The following is a 6,000-nucleotide window of genomic DNA, read 5'->3' as shown; positions in this document are numbered from 1 at the left end:
ACTGTTTGCATTTACCTATTTTCACCGCCAGGGGGAGCTAAAGTTCTTCCGATGGAACTGATCAGCGCACCGTTCAGTTCTTTAATATTATATTTCTGTTTCATGTCATGAATAATATATAATTTAAGTGATTTAATCCCACAGTGTAAAATAAAAAGAACATAATCTCTTCTATCCATCATGCTGAGGTAGATTCGACTCCGCACATATCCTGACAAAAGTGTCTATAAAATGTACGTAAACGATGATTGAAATAATCCATCTTCGCACTCGCTGGTCGGAATAAAGAAAGGCCCAAAGACATTAGTTTCTATTGATTCGGTACCGTTTTTCTATTTGGGCTATTCAGCACAACTAGCACAATCACACGTGGCCCCTTTTTATGAGTGGATGCAGATCGATCAGCCCTCCTCTGATTTACTTACACAAAATAATGTGACTCGAAGTTACCGCAGCGGACCACATCACTTTTGCGGTGAAATATCTTAATTGACTTCCAGTTAACAGCCTGCTGACCTGTTTGGTAATAAACATTCAGATGGAAACCACAATACAAGAAATCACATGAACCATGGGGGTAGCGATGCCTTCACAAACAGTGAGAAATTTAGAGAATATGTTTGCAAATTCATCTGCAAAGACAGTGTGCTCCGGAGATTTCATAGCACATATATAATGCTTTTTCACATTATGTGTCATATATGTATGTAAACTATATATACTACATTACAGTATAATACATATATTAAACGTGGATTAAGGTTTCACACAGTGAGTGTTTCTGGGTAAAGCTTCAGATTCTTTTTTCCTTTAGATATCACCATGTCATACAACCTGAAACTCACAAGGGGGCAGTTATTACGTGTAGGAACCAAGTGACTCACTTTTCTAAACGCTGAAGTGGCAGCAAGTATCCTCTTAAAGAGAGGAGCTCAAATGGCTTTAACGGCATTTGAAATTTCAGTACAAGTTCAGTTTACAGCCTGAGTGGCGTAATTATTTCGAAGGACACGTCACAGATACGATTTAAACTGTTTTTATAAGTGACACAATGAACTGTGTCAGTAGTGGGGTTTGCCATCGTTTATCATGTACTGCCACTTCGGGATTCCCACTTTACGAGCAGCTTTTGAAAGCACCATCTTGACCCAATCGCGACAAAGCAGAAAGCTGCGTTGTGGCTGAAGCGACCAATCGGCGCTCGTTCTGTGGAGTAAGCGGACTCTGGGTGCTTGGCTACCTTGATGTGTCGAGCTCCTGTTTACTACAACAAAGAAACCGTCGCTTAATCGCCAAAAACATTGGTAACAGCGCTGGAATAACGCTGTTGTCGTCAGCGGAGGAGGCGAGGTACTTCGTTTCTTCGTATCCCGCAGAGATTTCGCCCGGGAAAACTATCATTTGTGGACTGATTGAGGACAGGTCGGTGAGTGTTATCCCCGTGTATCCTGGACCGCCCGCAGGATTTGGGTTTCCTGCATGCGAGCAAAATGTGAGGTTTTTCTTTATTACGTGTCATCAGCTCTCTTTGTACTGTTGACTGATTGCACAAGTTTACGTAAAAGTACCACAATTTAAACTTATAGTCATTGCTGTAGTTCAGTCGTGTGATAAAGTTTCCTCTGTTGCTCCGCGGTGCAGTGACATCTCAGGGTGCATGAATTCACCTGAGTGTCCACATCTTGCCATCTCACCTCCTTTGACATCATCGCAGAGTGCAGAGATGGAAAGAGTGACACAGATGATATCTGTGTTGCCTGTCTGTGTGTGACAGAGGGGGAGATTAGTGTAGGTCATTAAATGAGTACATGTACATGGTTGAAATGACAATAAAAGCCTCTTCACTTGACTTGACTTCACTTGACTTGAGTGATCAACATTTATATTAACGCAGTAGGTAATTGTTCCAAAATTCTATATATAACCCCCAACTTTGAAAACAGCCCAATAAAAATGCTGTTTTGATAGTGAATTTTAGGTGTCAGTTAGATTAATCCATCTTGTTAAAGTAACACCGCTTTTCCTCGCTGCACTCTGATTTATCTGTGTTTTCACACCTTGGCATTTATTAAGCTGGATAAGGTGACAAGGACATGGAAGATGGAGAGCAGATGGTGGGAGGGGAGGAGAGAAAAGAAGGGTAGATGATGGAGGGTGAGAGGAGAGTGGAGGAGAGAGGAGAAGGCCCTGGAAACTTGACAAGACAAGAGTGCAAGGACACGTGTGCCTGGTGCAGTGTGTCTGCATATGGCTTTCTAACAAGTAATGGGCAAAAGTGTTGGTGTGGAAAGGTGGTCGGTGGAGTGTGCTTGTTGATGGATGACCTGTCTAAATAGGGGAGGGTGGGGGCTTGCGGAGGAGAGGAGGGAGGATGATGAAGCAGAAGGAGGAGACGGAGCTTTGTAAGAGTGACAGGGGGTCATTTATCTGTCTGTTGGATCTCACCAGCTGGTCACTACAGGAGATCAGACTGTTTACCAGCATTTTCCTTCACTAACTTCTTCCCTTCTGTTTCCTTTCATCTCATATCCTCAATTCCCATCTCCTGCACTTTTCTGCTGTTCTTGCCACAGTTCTTTTTCCTCCTGCCTGTTGTCCTATTCTGCTGATTGAATTATGGACACTTGAGCTGTTTACACTTTCATTTAATGGCCCAAACACTCAAACTGATATTGTAGCTGCTGCGCTATCAATAACAATGAGAAGTGCTTGGGCAATTTAAACATTGTGCTAACACAGGTGTATATTGAATTCTTCAGTGACTTTTGAAAAGGTTTATTTTTTTCCATTCAGTTACATGAAGGATTAGTGTAGCCTGAAACAGCTTCCTAGAGATTTTTAGTAGAGGTGCAACAATACTGGTATCGATATTGAACCGTTCATACAGTGCTCGGATCAGTACGCATATGCATCGTACGGAGCCCCGCAGGGGACATGGGAGAAAAAAAATTAAGACGGACTTTTGCGAGATCCCATGTCCCCCTAATTTTTTCTTCTCCCATGTCCCCTGCGGGGCTCCCTAGTTTCGAGCAATACAAATTTTTTTATTTATTTTATCAACTTTCCTTCTGACGATGCTGTCTGTGTTGAGTGCTCAGTGGATCTGCGTTCGACTACTCCGCCTAGGCTGCATTGTCGAGTGCAGATCCACTGAGCGCAGCACAAGCTAGCAAGACAGAAGCTAAGCTCGTTGCAACATGGCAGCTGCCTCAACGCTACCCGAAGTAGAACCTCCCCCACCCTCATTCAGATCTGGTGTTTGGAGCTATTTTGGTCTTCATGTAAAGTATGACCCTGAAGGTAAACGTGTCATGGACAAAAGTAAAACAGTATGTTGGATGTGCCACGCAGTGCTCAATTACATTGGTGGGAACTAGTGCGTTAGCGCAGTTAGCTTGTTAACATGTTGATGCCCCACGCACGGGGCGATCCTCGTTACCGAAGATTTGCCGTGTTATGGCGTTAATGTCATTTCAACGAGATTAACGCTGACAGCACTAGGGGGAACACAACGAATATGACTGCACGTTTACGCAGACATCATCCTAGTGCAAAGACAAGTGGAAGCAGACAAAAACAACAAGCACGCATGCTACAAACTTTACCAGAGTCATTTAGACAGCCGTTAGCACATGATTCTCCTTATGGGGACCTGATATGTTTAATATGCTGCCGAGAATATAGCCCAGAAGAAGCGTATAGTATAGCTTTTATTTTGGAAAGAGCCATTTCTCTGTAATAAACTCTCTTTTCCAAAGATGGGTGATTTCTCGATCAGATAGATTTATTTTTATTTATTATTTTGTTGTTTCAGCAACATTACATTTAAAAACTGTACTTTTGAGTTAAAATATATATTTAAAATTTTAATAAATGACAAATTAAAAAGGCATGAACATTTTTTTTGTATCGAAAATATATCGAACCGTGTCACCAAAGTATCGAACCGAACCAAACTGTGAATTTTGTGTATCGTTGCACCCCTAGTTTTTAGATGTACTTTTCTATCATGCAGGCTGATATATACCGTCCATCTTATTCTAGCGTTCGCTACCGAGATCACCATTTAACGTCACATTCACACCTTCAACCATATGAGAATCTCCAGGCTTCACTTGCACAAATCTAGAGATCGGTCGGTGATTCTCCAGTTGTTAAGGAAAATGTGTATTCCCCAACCGGTTGGTGAGCGATTTCTGGATGAAATCAGTTGCAGAAGTGGTTGCTAGCAAATTGCTGCGGTCTACTGTAGTTTGCTTCGAAGATGCAGACTTGTCTGCAAACACTTGGCAACTACTCACTGAACAGTGGAGGACCTCGGTAAAAGTGTGGCACAACTTTTACTTTGAAGGAAATTTGTTTTCCAATCCTGTTCAGTTCAGTTTTTTTGACTTTCTAAAGTATGGTAGTAAGTATTAAATGGTCTTTAATAAAAAGAAGTATGAAGAAAAGTGTACTTAAACTGTTTCCTGGTGCTGTCAGCTATCAGGTGATTTTACTTGTTTACATCTGCACTTTAAATTCTTCTGAATGCAACCTAATCCTGTACTTCCTATACATTTTCTCTCTCCTCCTTTGCTCATTCAGCTCTCTTACTTTTAATCTGTTTTTGTTTTTTATTTTCTGTTTTATTTCCTGCTTTTCTCCTGGCTCAAAAAAAGCTCCTTTTTATCCATCCAGAGGGACTAATAAGCTGTGATATGAGTCAGTGTAAGGAAAGAGGCAGATGGGATTCAGCTTGTAGGCCCGATAAGGATTATTTTTTTTAGCTTGGCTGTTTCTCATCACTCCCTGTCTTTGGTGTTTAAGCGGAACAGATAGGGTCTAGCGTTATAGATGTAGTGGTAAAAATCACCCAGATTGAGATAGTGAAAGTTCGCTGTGAATCAAGATGTCAGAGTTGTTGCTTACTGACGGGTGACTTTCTCTAACTCATAAAAGCAACAACAGCCTTATTGCTCATTAATTAATCAACGTCTTGGTCACAGAAGCAAATATTAAATCTGATTTTATCTCATTTCTTTCGACAGTTGTTGAACATATTGCTCATCTGCATTCTGCACAGTTCCCAATGTGTCACTGTGCTCATTATTCGGTGAGACACAAGGCGATTTGGTGACAAGATAGACAACATTTTGTAGTCAGTATGAGCGGCTTTCCATCAGCCATCATTATTTTTAATTACTTTCTTTCCCTGCCTCTCCCACTGAGGTTGTTTTGTACCACAGGAAGCATGCTCTGACAGGAAGCAGACTCAAAGATGTGAACCTGTGAAGTCTCAAATTAAACTAAATCAAGGTTGGAAAATAGATCACAGGACATAGCACAGAAGGTTGCGGCTCTAATGGAGAGAGTCATGTTTTGGCAAACACGAGCAAGCGTTAAAAACTACGTGTTTTGAAATAATTTTTATCCTGCCTTTGTATGTACTGTTGCATGAACAAAATGTTGTATTTCTAATTGTACTTAAATGTCACATGTCCAAACTAAAAAGTTGGCTTGTTCGCAATGAATTATGTTATATTTTGAAGTCTCTAGTTTGGTATTTTGGCTATCAAAACCAACTGGATGCGGAGTGCACAGCTTTCCCTAGCAACACACGGTTACCAGACCTCTAGGTCTGTGTATCTGTGGCCTAAGCAAAATGGGAAGGCATAGTATTACTTGGGTAACTCCAAACTGCTCAAAAAATAAGGGAATAGTCAATCATCACAGTATAACACAAAAGCAAGTTTAACTTCAGGAATGCCAAACTAGCCAATTTGGGCAAGAAAAGGATGACTCCCAAAAAGGAACTGGTTTTGTAGGTGGTGACCACAGATTATTGCGCTCTGTCCCACCTGTTTTTTCGCCAGTTTTGCTGTTAGATAGTTTCCTTGTCACTTTGGTAGTGTAGCCTCAGCGGGGAAATAAAATAAGTAGAAAGTAATGCTTGGCATTTTGTGATATAAATAGATAATTTAGACATGTCTTTTTAGTTGATAAGAGATCAATGAATTG

General features: G+C 41.0%; 1 protein-coding gene across 8 annotated transcripts in view; it reads left to right on the top strand.

Annotated features, from left to right (window-relative positions):
- Positions 1-1,125: 1,125 nt before the first annotated feature.
- Positions 1,126-6,000, top strand: part of LOC147308621 (SPRY domain-containing SOCS box protein 4-like) — an 84,998-nt gene continuing 80,123 nt past the window's right edge. For 3 of the 8 annotated variants that reach the window (XM_086271635.1, XM_086271628.1, XM_086271632.1), the window contains exon 1: positions 1,126-1,426. The gene's annotated coding sequence lies outside the window, so the exon portion shown is untranslated. Of the gene's footprint in view, positions 1,493-3,279; positions 3,301-6,000 lie in introns of those variants that run through there. The other 5 variants (XM_086271638.1, XM_086271630.1, XM_086271634.1 and 2 more) reach the window with 3 other exon arrangements.

This window comes from Aulonocara sp. 'chitande type north' Nkhata Bay, linkage group LG18, assembly GCF_057382095.1.
Source record: "Aulonocara sp. 'chitande type north' Nkhata Bay isolate Kocher_YH1m ecotype deep benthic linkage group LG18, A_spYH_male_GT1.1, whole genome shotgun sequence".
Classification (NCBI taxonomy): domain Eukaryota; kingdom Metazoa; phylum Chordata; class Actinopteri; order Cichliformes; family Cichlidae; genus Aulonocara; species Aulonocara sp. 'chitande type north' Nkhata Bay.
The sequence above is the reverse complement of the archived record's forward strand: the minus strand, read 5'-3'. Positions and strand labels throughout refer to the sequence as shown.